The sequence below is a fragment of the Halichoerus grypus genome, chromosome 5, assembly GCF_964656455.1.
Source record: "Halichoerus grypus chromosome 5, mHalGry1.hap1.1, whole genome shotgun sequence".
Classification (NCBI taxonomy): Eukaryota; Metazoa; Chordata; class Mammalia; order Carnivora; family Phocidae; genus Halichoerus; species Halichoerus grypus.
The window spans coordinates 3,297,907-3,310,691 of NC_135716.1; the positions used below are offsets into that span (position 1 = coordinate 3,297,907).

Below are 12,785 nucleotides of genomic sequence, written 5' to 3' on the forward strand. Positions count from 1 at the left end.
ACAGGCTTTGGGGAAGAGAGTCCCACGTGGCATTTGGACGTGCTGAGACTGAGCTGGGCCCTGGGGAAGGGGGCTGGAAGGCCTCCGTGAAGTGGAGGACAGGCTGAGGGCCGAGGGGGAGCGGCCTCATGGGCATGCCCACAGCTGGGGCTCAGTGAGTGGGAGCTGGGGACCCTGGGGGAGTGAGCCCCACTTCTCTAGCCTAACAGCTGGTTGAAGAATCACCCGAAGATCCTGGAAATTAAATTTTGCAAATGTCCCAGGTGGTTGCCTTTTTATACGGGGTTTGAGACCTGCTGATGTGAGGAGTGGGGCTGGGAGAGGAGATAAAAATGAGCCTAGCTCAGGACCCAGGAGCATCTTCATTACCAGCGGGAGAAATGTGAAGAGAGTGGGCTTGCCGGCCCTGGGGCCATGTTTCTGGGAGGCGAAAGTGTGGGGGCTCCAAAGCGGACTTTGTGATTGACCAGAACAAGTCAGGCTTACCTATCTGTGGTTCCCTTTTCTGATAAAGCTGCCAGGTCTGATTAATGAAGGCCCCTCCTTCCTTGAGCTGCCCCCACACGGTTCCGTGTTGCTTTGAATACGGCCTATCACACCTTTGCTTAGAGCTGGGACAGAAGACTTGGAAGGGTTACTTCTGGAGGCTTCAGTAAGTTCCCAGGGAAAACTGTTCTGTTTCCGTCGTTAAGAACCCATAGCAGCACACCCAGAACTATAGGGAGCCTTAAAACCAGCCAGACGCAGGGATCAAGGTGGTTCCTCCCCTGAATGTCTTTCATTGTAACTCAAACCCATCTCGAGGGTCATCTGGGGCAGTCACCTGAGGGGCCGCGTTGGGTAGTTTTTCAAGTTATTCTGGGTGTTTTGGCTCTGAGCTCTGGTACTTAATGGGGTTCCATAGGTCAGAGTCATTTGAGAAACTTGTCAGCTTTGACACAAAGCAGAATAATACAACCACTGGGGATTTTTTGTACGATGTCTTGTTCATTTGTTTGTGGGGGAGCTTGAGCCCAGTGGGCCCGTCCACAGGCTTGATGAGTAAGTGGGGGTGCTTCATGAACTCGATAGTGGGGCGCCCCTGCAGTGGGAGCTTGCTCACCACACGGTCAGGCTCCTCGGGTCGGTCTTGCTTTAACCGAGCTTATGCAGGGCACGAAGGTGGGAGGGCACTTGTCACGACTGGGTGGCTGCTTCTGCGTCTCAGTCACAGGTGCTGACCGACCCTCCGGCCCCGAGGGCACTCGCACTTACGTCCTTGGCGCCGTCCTCCTCGGAGCAGAGGGCTGGGCAGGGCGCGAGAAGGGCCAGGCTCCAGGAGAGGTGACTCCCCGGGCCTTACGGCTAGCAGGCCAGGCAACCTTTGTTCCTTTGTAGAAACAAAGGAATTGATAGAGAAATACTAGTAAAAGGTGGGGAGAACGCCAAGGAAGATGTGCAGAGAGTGAGAACTCTGGACAGAGGCTGGGGACCATGGTGCCTGCAGACCCTAGGGCTTGTTAGTGTCACTGTGGCATCGTGGTCCCCCCCCGCCCCCCGACCATGACAAACCCAGGGCAGAGGCTCCACGTCGGGCCAACCTCACTTGCATCTTGGCTGAACCTCCGTGCCCTCCTCATATGGAGAATGAGCACCTGATGGTGGAGGTGCTTTGATCAGACGAGATAACGGGCAGATTGCAGTGGCTCGCCACGGAGCTCGCTGGGGGCACGGAAGGCGCCTACTAATTATTACTGTCTCTACTGTGGCAGCATGTCCTTGTCTGCTGAGCACCAGAGCCCCTGTGGGTGGGTACACGAGCTCCGATCTTGCCCTTCCTCTCCTTGGTTGACCTCTGGGTCTTCTCCTTGCAAGCGGTGAAGGATAAGAAAACATTTTAAAAACCACGTCCCTGATCAACATCCTCTGCTGGGTGCCTGGTGTTCATGACTGCCTCGTAAGGCTCAGTACCAGGGAGATGAAAGCTTGGCCTCGGTGCTCCGAGCTAGTGTCCCTGTCGGCATCCCTCAGAAGGGCCCCAAGTCTAATGCAGTGTGGGGATAAAGCCTGCCCACCAGGGCTCACGGTAGTTGGGGACCCGCCTTGCCTGGTCCCGTGGACAGGAGTGATGCTGACAAAGCACCTGGCTCTGTCTCTAAGCGATGCGCCCGGTCACAACCGGGTGGAACCCAAACACAGTTTTCTGCTTGTAGTTTCTATGTGGGGACCCTAGAGTGGCCGCGTCAGTGACTGGGGGCGGGGGGACACTCCTGGGGAGGCTTTGTTCCTCATGCGTGTGGCTGCTTCAAGAAGCGTGCCGTTCGTGAAATGTTCAAGCACGTGGCTCACTGCAAGAACATCGAGTTAGACTGGGAAGGTGTCTCAGAGCGCCTGTGACTGGTAATTACAACTTAACCTTGAGCTGTAGGCAGTGAAGCCTTTTGGGGATGAACAGTCAGGATCTTGTGTGAGGGGAGATGGACAATCAAAACAAGACCCACACCAGCGAGGTAGTTGTGAAGCGTGTCTGGAGTACCTGCCGAAGGTGAAGGCCAGTGAGCAGCGTGGGGGCGGGGACAGTGCAGGTGCATCGAGAAGGTGCGCTTGGAGCAAGACCCAGAAGAGGAGGGAGGGGGGTGAGGTGAGAGGGGCAGGCAGGTGCAGGCTGAGGGTGGGGAAGTCAGCATCGGCTCGGCCTGGAGTCTGGGAAGGACTTCATGCCCAGGAGGGACTGAGCAGAGGAGAGGCGTCGGCTGAATTTTTAAAGTGATCCGTGTGGCCACCGTGTTAAGAACAGACGAGGGTGGGTGGAGGCAGGGAGTCTGGCTGGAGGAGGTCACTGTGCGGGGGCTGAGCCTGGGTCAGGTGGAAGAGGTGAAGGAGTGGAAGCGTGTGTGATCCCCCCACTGGCCCCCAGAGCTCCTTGCTTCCTCTGGGGCCCTCTTCGCTGTCCCCCCCACCCTTGTTCTGTGCAGACCCCAGTCATGCTGTTTTATTTACACATCTTCAGGAGCAAGCTGTGCAAGGGAAGGGGGTCTCTCTGCCCGCCCCCCACCCCAGTCCTCCTTAGGTGGTCCTCTAGTTACCAGTTTAGAGACGACTCCTCCTCACTGTCCTGGGTGGCCCAGCTCCTCTTCAGATCCGCCCGGTGACTCGTGTGATGTGGATTTTCACAGGTGACTGAGTCAGGATCCAGCTAAGGCTCACATTGTGATTGGCTGACGTGTCTTTTCAATATCTTTTCAAAAGTAACAGCTTTATTGATGTATAGCTCATGTACCATGCAATTTGCCATTTAAAGTATAACATTTAGTGTGTTTTAGTCCATTTACAGACTTATGCAGCCACTCCCACAGTGTCTGGACATGGTCCCCCCTCCAGAAACCCTGTGCCTCTAGCTGTCACCCCCACCACCCCGTCCTCCCCAGCCGCAAACAGCCATGTCCTGTCTCTTCGTCTCTAGCTTTCTCCTCCTCTCCCACGCTTCTCGCTGTGTCTTGGTGTAAGAAGCTGGCTGGGTGGGCTTGTTTCCCACACTCTGGATTTGGCTGATGACATCTTGGTGTAATCCGACATGTTCCTCTGTCCTGTGTGGTTTCTTGCAAATCAGTGGTCAGACCCAAAGGCTTGATCCGATGCAGGTTCTACTTTCTGGGGTTTGAGGACTTTCAGTCGCTGGTACCCCACCACTGATGCAGACCTCAGGAGGCAGGTCTGTCTGCTCTTTCCTCACGGCCCTTGCTGTTGGTTGGCGGTCATCAGGCTCCATCACTTCACTAGGCTGTGATGCTGATGTTCTGCTTTTGCGGTAAAAACTTGCCCTGGTCAGCTGTCCGGTAGTGGGTGTATCTTGAAGGCAGAGGCATGTCGGGAGCGGCCTGAAGGCAGGACAACCTGTTGAGAAGACAGACCGGTCTGGGCAGGCTGCTGCTGAGTGCTGCGGGAGGCCTGGAGCTCTGGAGGTGACGCTGGGGGGTGGCAGGGCCCCCCGAGGGTGGTTAGCACCCATGTGACAGGAGGAGTTGGGAGTCTTCATGCACCTACAGGTGGGGAGGTGCTAAGATTTTCGCTGGTGGCAGAGCAGAGGGGGTGGAGGGGAGCCTGCACGTGGGGCCGGAGCCGAGACCCTTCCCCCGAGCTGGCTGAGAAGAACCCTGGGGTCGTTGATGATGGGGTAAGGAAGGAGCAGCTGAGGCAAGTTTTGTTTTTCATTTTTCAGTTTTTTTAAAAACGGTTTATTTATTTATCTTGGTGGGGGGAGGGGTAGAGGGAGAGAGAATCCTCCAGCTGAGCACGGAGCCTGACCGGGGCTTGATCTCACCCTAGATCACGACTGGAGCCCAAACCGAGAGTCGGATGCTTAACCAACTGAACACCCAGGCGCCCCACTTTTGTCTGGGCTGCATGTAAGGCAGTTCTCGGAAATCCAGGAGAAAAAATCCATCGTCTTCACTTGGCACATTTATTGCACGCAGTGTGTTTTGCCTGGTGGTCAGTGTCCTTCATTAACAAATGCATTAAACTGCATTTGCTTGCGCCCTGGATCCTCTTGGTTATCTTTGGTCTGTTTCCCAGTGTCCGCCGTAGTGTTTTCTTTTTCCTCACTAAATGTTTATTCCATTTAATTGTTAATGTTTTACTCTAGTGACTTGAAACTTGTGTACACTTTTGAAAAATCCCCCACGCGGCCCACCCGAGCGCTTTTTCGGGCTGCAGTCCTCCCTTGCCCTCGTGACTCCATGGTTCCCCCTGGAAGTGGTCTCTCCCACCTCTGTCTGGCATGGAAGGTGGCAGCCGTACCTCGAGGGTGACGCGTGTTAAGCTGTCTGGAGGGAAGAGGACCGTGGGGGCCACTTATGAAATGATTTACCTACACAGGTAATGGATGTACATGGGACAAGTCAGATCCTAACATGTCAAAGAGCAGACAGTGAAAAGTCTTCCTTCTCTGCCAGCCTCCCAGCTCCCCTCTCGTGAGTACGTGTCTAGATGTTGGTAGGTTCAGTGTGCAGCCCACGAGTCCGTTCCACTGAGCCTGGCTGATGATCTGGCCGGTGGAGGTGCAGCGAGGGGGCGCTGACTGCCTCCCTCTTTGCTCCCATCAGTCTTGTCCAGAGCTGTGCCCTCAGGAGCTAGGCCTGGAGGTGGCCCGTGCTGGGTGGGAGGCATGGCCCGCCGCGCCCCGCTAGAAGCTTCGTGAGTGTGGGATCCGGCCTCGCCCCCTCTGGGCTGTGCAGCCCCAAAGCGCTCCTGGGCCTGTTTTCAGCTCCGTGTCTTCATGTGTGAGAAGGGGACAGCTATGTCATCTGCCTTCCTGTGAGGGTTTGAGGCATTGACAGATGTCAGCACCCCCAGCCCTGGCCTGCTGCCAGAGCCAGAATGTGGCCTGGGACCCCCCGGGGCCGAAGGCCCCAGTGAAGAGCTGGTGAACCTCTCAGTCGCGGAATTCTAGACGTGAATTCAGGAAAAAATGGGTGTCTTGGGTGAAAATTCTCTAGAAGATAAATGCTATGAAGTAAATAGAATAGATGGTAAGAAATTTGGTTGTAAAGCTGAAGGAACTCTGTGTGGCATTTTTATTTTATTTTATTTTTATTTTATTGGTCTTTAGAGGAAAAGCAAAGAATTAGGTTGACTTTTTGAGGGATTTAAATTTCATTCCATCAGGGAGTCCTGTCCCTCCGATGACCAATGACTAAGAGTCCTGGCTGCCTGGAGCACGATGCTGAGCCCGGGCTCGTCGGAGAGGGCGCCCCGGTGGGTGATCCGTGCTTCTGAAGGGGCAGCGAGCGGGGGGCCCTGCGGGCTGGGGGTACCATCCCTGCCGAACTTCAAGGATGAAATTAAGTTGTAGTTTGCAAGACACACTGTCAAGTTTTCCAGTGGTACCCGGTGTCATTCCAATAAATGTTTATTTGAGACGTGGTTTGTATTTTATTTTCGCACGTTTTTATTTTTATTTTTATTTTTTTTAAGATTTTATTTATTTATTTGAGAGAGAGAGAGAGAGTGAGAGAGCGCAAGAGGGGGTAGGGTTAGAGGGAGAAGCAGACTCCCCGCCGAGCAGGGAGCCCGATGTGGGACTCGATCCCGGGACTCCAGGATCATGACCTGAGCCGAAGGCAGTCGCTTAACCAACTGAGCCACCCAGGTGCCCCCGTCGCACGTTTTTATTGAAATAAGGTAGTTTTAAGTCCATGTTGTAGAATGATGGTTGTTAAGGAGTCTTGCAGTCATCTTTTGGATGCTGTGAGAGGGTCGTTTGCCTTGTTCTAGACAACTCCAGTCTCCCTGGCGGTGCCCCCCGCCCTCCAGTGCTCTCGGCCACTGTTGCTATTATTTGTGTGGTCTTTTCCAAGTGTGTCTGTATCGTTAACAAGGGAAAAAGAAAACTATTAGATGTTTCAAAGAGGAAATTCTTTCAGAATGTCATAGCCTTTTTTAAAAATTGAGGTGAAATTCACTCAACACAAGGCATTTTACTTTTTTTCTTTAAAATTTTATTTTTAAATAACCTTTACACCCAGAGTGGGGCTCAGACTCACAAGCCTGAGATCAAGAGCTGCACACTGACCGAATGAGCCAGCCAGGTGCCCGATCACAAGATGTTGTAAGTGAATGATTCAGGAGTATTTAGTAGAGTCACAGGGTAGTGCACCCATTACCTCTAGCAGGTTCCAAAACATTTTCATCACCCCAAAAAGAAGCCCTGTACCCGTGGTCCCTACCCCCGGCCCTGGGCAACCACCATTCTGCGTCCTGTCTCGATGAGTTGTTTAATCTGGATATTTTATATAAGTGGAATCCAAAACTGTATGACCTTCTACGTCTGGCTTTGACTGAGCACGATGTTTCCAGGTTCACGTGGCACGTATCGGCACCCCATCCCTCTTTACGCTCCAGTGCTCCGTTGTATGGATGTCTTGCAGTTTGTTTGTTCATCTCTTGGACATTTGGGTTGTTTCTACCTTTCGACTCTTGTGAATACTGCTGCCATGAGCATTCGTGTACCAGTTGGTGCGTGGACATGTTTTCATTTCACTTGGACACGTACTGGGAGCGGAATTGCGGGGTTATACTCTGTGACTGAGGAGCCGTCAGACTGTTTTCCACAGCGGCTGCACCATTTTACATTCCTGCCAAGTGTCGAAGGTTGCAGTTTCTCCACGTCCTTACCAATACTTACTGTTATCACTGCCTTTTAGAAAATGAAATTCTTAATGTAATAACCCATTTTTGCATACTTTATTATTTCCCAAAGTGCAAAAAAACAAAAAACAAAAAACACCTAGGTTTAACCATGTTTTGCCCAGATCTCAATAGCTATAATAAGCTTAATATACTTAATAGCTATAAGATAGGGTCCATTTCTTCATGCCAGATTTGGAGTGTGTTTGGGCCTGGAGAACTAGAAACGACACAAGAAAGCTAAGCGCACTTTAATAGGGCAGGAAAGAATGTGAGCGTCCAGTACCCCGAGTCGGGCCCGTATGTGTAATGGCAGAGATGTTCACTGTTGGAAAAAGGCATGGTGTGCCAGCTACGCACTTGGCATCGCGCCCAGTGCCGGGGACACAGAAGTGAATGCACACCCAAGCAGCCCCTGCCCTCTGAGCTCACTGTCTGAGTCGTGAACCCAGACACGAATCAAGTGGTCACCCACAAATCCATGGAAAATGGCAGATGTTTTTAGTGCAGGTGGGTTGGAGAGCACGTTCCCGGAGCCGGAAGGGAATATGACAGGGAGCACGGCTTGTCGGGGGCCTGGGATGGGACCGGACAGGTTCAGGGGCAGGGGCTGCCCTGGGCGCGGTGCTCTCAATCCAGAACGCCAGGAGCGGGGCACAGAGCTGCGCAAGCACCGTGTGTGTTTCTGAGGGTCCTGCTGGCCATGGTGGCGAAGAGGCGGGGAGTGGCTCGGAGATGACCAGCGCGGCCCACTGGACAGGTGCTTCGGGCAGCGGGTGGAGCAGATGGGGACAGTGTCTAGAGATGGCTGCCTTTGGTTTCTTCGGTTTGCCTGGGTGGTGCTGGGCACTAATGGAAGTGAGCAGATTTACGTTGTTTGCAGACTTTGAGAGAAAGTTTTGAAGGACTTGTTCATAAGGAAAAATTCAAACGTGCACAGTAGACAAGAAAATAGGAGCCCCTGTGGTGATGGGCACCATCACTCCACTCACCGAGCCGGTCCAGCCTTGCTTGCCTGTTTCTCCCCTGCCCCTTACCCTCCATTATTTGATGCTTCATTTCATTGCCTTCCTAGATATTGTTTTGTTTTTTGTTTTTTTTTTTAAGATTTTATTTATTTATTTGGCAGAGAGAGACACAGCAAGATCGTGACATATTTGAGACCTGGGGAGAGGTGGCTAAAGTAGTACCGAGTTCCCATCTGAGCCTCCCCCTAAGGTTATCTTACAGAATCAAAGGACAGTTGCCAACACCGAGAAATCGACGTTCAGGTAGCGGTGCTATTAGCTAAGCCACAGATCTGAATCCAGTTTGGCTGTTGGTCTGAGTGGGTCTGCTTCCGTTTCAGGACCCCCTCCAGCCTGGAGGCCCTCATGGCATTTGTTGTCACATCTCTTGTACTGTCCCGTCTGCAACAGCCCCTTCCTTTGTGTTTTGTGACCTTGACGTGGAGCCCTTCCAAGGAGTGCCCGTGTCCTTCCAACACAACCCCTGTTATGTTTCAGTATTTCCCGTTTGGACCTCCAAGCCGCCCTAGGCTCACCTTGTATTTTTTCTGCCCAGTCCATCCTGTCAGGGAGCCCTGGTTCCTTTTATTGGAGAATGGTGAAAGCAAGTAAGCCTGGGGCCCTGGGTGTGTGCTTGCTGTTGGGGTGTCCTCGTGGTAGACACAGCTAGGAAATATATGTGTCTGTTCTCACACATGCATGCGCATCTATATTTATCTGTCCTTCTGTGTATCTATGAAAACCCGTGAGTTCATGCTGATACTTCTGATTCCAGTCCAATACCCCAAGGTTTATTCTAGCTTTCCTCTTTCCTTATTTATAACTTCTTTACCAGATAGTGAGAAGTCTGTGTCTGGTTATCCGCAATACATTCAGACCCAGTACATAGAAAGTGGTTTCAGAATTGCTACCCAGTATCCCTGGGAGAAACAAATGTACTAACTAGAGGATTGGTGTCTGTGTGTGGCTTTCTTGTGTTTCGCCAAATAATAGGCAGTCAGAACCTTGTCTTCCAGAGCCCCTCCGCTGGCTCCTCTCTCCTCTGCCCCCTTCCCTCTGACAGTTCCTGTTGTATGTCTCAGGTCCTTGCTTCCAGTTCTAGTGTATGAGAAATTCGGGTCAGTTCTGTGGAGGGTAATGAGTAGTCTGGAGGGGAAAATGAGATTGTGTGAGGAGAGCCAGAACCCCCAGCCTCCCCGTAGAATTGGTCTTGGTGTTGCTCGTGTAAATGTGGGAGTCACTACAGAGAGTGGCTAGCAAGTGTGCCCGAGAGCCTGAAGAGCAGCTTGGTAACAGTTGCCGCGGACGGCCAGGTGACACCGTTTGCTACATGTGGATACACTGTGTGCCCCGGTCAGCAGGGCTCCTCCGCTGCGCCCCGCCCGGGAGAGGAGGCTGGGGGCGGCCTCCAGGACAAGCCCCGCGGCCCTCATCAGAGCAGCCGCTCCGCGCGGTCCGCTCGTGCCGTGGGCTCTCCCGGCAGGCAGTGTGGTCTCCTGATCCGTTTTCCAGAAAGTGTTCTGCTCTTCATGATAAAGGGAATACATCTCATCTCAAAGCATTTAGAAGATACTGACATAAATAGAAAAAAGTCACCCATAATAATCCTTGGGAGGGAGAGTTAATACGTGTGAGGTTATTTCCAGACGTTTTTCCTCTTCTTCCACCCCCCCCACCCCCTTCTCAACCCCATTCATGACCTTCATCCCAGTCTGCTCTTCCAGCGTGAAAGGGGGGCGGGCAGATAGTGGTTCCGCTCAGAAATCCGTCTCACGTTAGCAGTGAGGATCCGGGCACCACCCCAAATTATTACTTTCCTTACTCATAAGTTTAAGGCATCAGACATTTTTTTTTCTTGTCTTTTTTTTTTTTTTTAAGATTTTATTTTTGAGTTATCTCTACACCTGTGGGCCTTGAACTCACAACCCTGAACTCAAGAGTTGCACGCTCTTCCAGCTGAGCCAGCTGGGCACCCCTAGACTTTTTTTTTTCCTACATATATTTAGACAGTTGGGATTCACCTGCATTTCTAATTTTATGTTGCTGCTGTTCACCTAGTATCTTGAGCATTTCTGAGTGCTGTTTATCTGCGTGTGGGGCAGAGGGACCCGTGTTTAAAATGAAAAGGTGGTGGCCTCCTTCGGGACACAGGCCGGGAGCGCAGGCCCCCTAGCTGTGCGGCACTTCTCCTGGGCCTCAGTCTTCTCACGAGGTGGACTGGCTGTAGAAGTTCCCCCCGAGTTGGGAGGATTCCGGGGATTATAAATGGCTGCCTGGCCTGCGGCAAGCAGTCCTGTTAGCTGCTGGTTTCAGGATCCTCCTTCTTCCGTGTACATCTAGCACACCCCCTTTCCTTCAGAGCACTTTTTCGCTCCCTGGGGAAGTGTTGAGGGGATGAGTTGGTGTCTGTCTCTCACTAACTAGAAGCTGCGAGAGGGCAGGACCATGTCTCACGACCGCACCTGCAGCACCTAACACGGTTCCTGGCTCAGAAGAGGTGGAGGCAGAGGGTGCGTGTGTGCGAGTGCATGCACGTGTGTGTGTGTGTGTGTGTGTGTGTAGGGCGGGGGACTAGACTGCTTAATAAAACCACATAGGCACTGAGGTATAAACAGTTAATGCTAAAACATGTCTTCCCCAAGGGGTTGATCACAGAAGCCCCTACAGTAAGCTGACTTCATTCATAAGGGGGGGGGGCTCCAGGACACCTGCTGAGCACCCGCCGTGTGGGTCCATACCCCAAGACAGAGAGCAATGGTGCTGTCCCAGCTGCGTCCCTGCGTTCCCATCCTGGCTGCTCTCATCACATTGGCTCTCGATGAGGAAACATTTATGAAGCGGGGATAATGAAAGTACCAATTTTAGTTATTATAATGAATAACTATTAATATAAAATTACATATCCCAGAATTATCAGGATAACGAATATGGTGTATTTTATATATAATATAGAGACATTTAGTTATAACAAATAATTCTTGATATATTTATTCATCTTAATTCTGGATCATCATGATTGTTAATTATGTAGAATAATTAATTGTTCTAACTATCATAATTAACAGTCATTACTGTGAAAGCAAAATGGGTTACTACATGGAAAATGCCTCCTGATGCCTAGGATGTGCTCAGTGCATGTTACTTATCATAAGAGCGATTATTTTAGTGGGTAGAAGAAATGCCGCGGCTCCTTTGGCGGGGGAGTATGCCCTGCTAGGGGAATTTAAAAATTACGCTGCATGGTAAGTTTGTGCCAGTGTTGTGTGTTGCCTGGGGCTGGTGAGGGCTGCAGAAAGCAGGGTGCTGATGTGGTAGGTGGTGGGGTTCCTGGGGGAGCTTTCGCTCTGGCCTGGATGATGGGCCACAGAAATTGTGCAGAGCTGGGCTACGGGGTGCCCATGCAGGGATGTGGATGACTCAGTGCAAATGCTGTATAGTCCCCCAAAGATCCCACACTGAGTCCTACAGGACAGCGCGTCCGTCTGTCCACGGAATTTTCCATCATGCTCCTGAAAGGCATGTCTCCCGGCTGAGCTGCTTCGATTAGAGATTGCAAACCGACACAGATGAGTGTGGCACGTGTTTCTCGTAAAACACCCTTCTTTGAACGGGAACAGATTTTTCTGATTCTTGTAAGTGACTCTTCCCGTATTCGGTCCTGGTTGTTTGGTTGGACACTGTCAAAGTTGTTTTCTAAACAAAGCCCCAGAAGAAACAAAGCAGACACGTTCGCGCTGTAACTCAATAGTGTGTCTTAACTGGAAACAGACCTCGGTGTGGAGGGGCTCTTAGGTGCAGGAAAGGGGGACGTCTCTGCCTGTAACAAAGTAGAGACCTGGAAACGGACGCTTGCAGGAGGCTTGTCTACATTTTAAAAACAAAACAAAAAAACCCCCAAACCACTCTGGACACGTTTAAACTTTATGTAACCTGTGTTTCTCGCGTGCGCCCCCTGCCCCTGAACTTGCACCTGACGTGTGCCCTATGTTATCGGCTGGTGGTCAGGTAGCGGAGAGCTTCCCTTTTCGTTTTGGTACTTTGGCTTTGAGTTCGAGCTGCCGCCGCTGCTCAGGTGATGTTTCACGGAACCTGTGCTCTGTGCTAGGCAGACACGGCTGGTTCCAGTGTGGCCCGAGAGCAGCCGCCTTGTGGGCCCGGGGGCGGAGAGCAGGTGTGGACAGCTGGTGGCATCAGTCCTGCTCCTGGGCCATCAGGACCTGAATCCTGCACAGTGCCCTGTCACCATCCACGTCATGACATTGTTTATTTTAAAAGTGGTCTGTTTTAAATGCTTGCATTTGGCAAGTCATGGCCTTTAGCCTTAAAACTATTTACAGCATGATTACAGGACTAGGAGACAGTTAATAGTGGAAGTGTGCGGAAGGTGGTGACTAGGTGCGTGGCAGGGACCCACATGGATGGCCACAGGCCTGCGTGTGATGAAGATGGGGAGGAGAATCACACACGTGCAGTTGGAGGCTCAGGAAGTGACTCGAGCTGCAGAGGGAAGTGGTCGGGGGTAAGGGAGGAAGTCAGGTCACTAACAGCAGCTCACACGGGTGTCCTGGCTGCTTGTGTACCGTGCACCCGTGCAGTGCTTTAGGAGTGTTG

General features: G+C 51.9%; 1 protein-coding gene and 1 pseudogene across 1 annotated transcript in view; one reads left to right on the forward strand and one right to left on the reverse strand.

Moving 5' to 3' along the window:
- The window catches only part of AGO2 (argonaute RISC catalytic component 2), a 99,509-nt gene that overhangs the window by 6,257 nt on the left and 80,467 nt on the right, over positions 1-12,785 (forward strand). The gene's annotated exons all lie outside the window — the stretch shown is intronic.
- On the reverse strand, positions 9,916-10,013 carry LOC118546632 (U12 minor spliceosomal RNA; annotated as a pseudogene).